Source organism: Brassica oleracea, chromosome C5 (assembly GCF_000695525.1).
Source record: "Brassica oleracea var. oleracea cultivar TO1000 chromosome C5, BOL, whole genome shotgun sequence".
NCBI classification, from domain to species: domain Eukaryota; kingdom Viridiplantae; phylum Streptophyta; class Magnoliopsida; order Brassicales; family Brassicaceae; genus Brassica; species Brassica oleracea.
The window spans coordinates 16,214,228-16,215,380 of record NC_027752.1 but is presented as its reverse complement, the minus strand read 5'-3'; positions in this window follow the sequence as shown (position 1 = coordinate 16,215,380).

The window sequence follows — 1,153 nt, the reverse complement described above, 5'->3', positions numbered from 1 at the left end:
GAAGGTTCCGGTTATCTGCTGGGCCACACACGACACGATCAATATGACAGAATAAAGAAAATAAGCAGAAAAAGAGAATAAGAGGATCGTATTTCCGAATTCGCGTTTGAGCGTGAACAACAAGTAAAGACCTAGGCTAAAAGAGCTGTCGGTACGTTCGCTAGTCCAGCGACCTAAATCTAAACTAGTTGAGTCGCAGCTCGATTAGTAAAAACGGAAAAAGATGCCTAAATTGCTCTAAGTGCTAAGTTGCTCTGATGTGCTCTTATCCCCCCTCCCTCTTCGTCCTAGGTCCTCCTTATATACTCCTCCTTAGGTCGGTTTACCTCTTCTTGGGCCAGATTTGTCGCGTAGCACGTGTCACGGCCGAGCTCGCCGGCGAGTTGACCGGCAACACGGTCGTGCTCGCCGGGCGAGCTGGCTCGTGTCATGGTCGAGCTCGCCGGGCGATCCGTTTCGGCTATTCGTTTCCTCGGCTTTTGAAGTTTTGAACGAGATTCGGTTTTTCTGAGGACTTTCAGACATCGATTCCGTCGTGACCAATTTTGACTCCAACAGTTAGCCCCCCAGCTATTAGGATCCGTTGACCTGGGTGTTTGGTCCTAGCTTGCGGTATGGTCTGTTCTTTGTGGAATTAAACGTAATTGTTTGTCGAAAGATTGAAGGTGAATAGTAAAAAAAAAATTGTATAAGTAAGGGAAGTAAGTTTTTCAAATTCTTACTCACTTCTTCCCTTAAGATAAAATTCCTCCAAGATAGAAATTTTTTCTCCAAGATCTCTCTTTCCTCTCCCCTCCTTCTAGCGCCAAACTGTGGGAACCGAAATTCACACCGTCGAGTTTTGTTAATCCGAGAAAAGCAAAGTTAACCTAGCCTTCCCTGAAGGTCCCGGTTATCTGCTGGGCCACACACGACACGATTAATATGAAAGAACAAAATGAAAATAAGCAGAAAAGAGAATAAGAGGATCTTATTTCCGAATTCGCGTTTGAGCGTGAACAACAAATAAAGACCTAGGCTACAAGAGCTGTCGGTACGTTCGCTAGTCTAGCGACCTAAATCTAAACTAGTTGAGTCACAGCTCGATTAGTAAAAACGGAAAAAGATGCCTAAATTGCTCTAAGTGCTAAGTTTCTCTGATGTGCTCTTATCC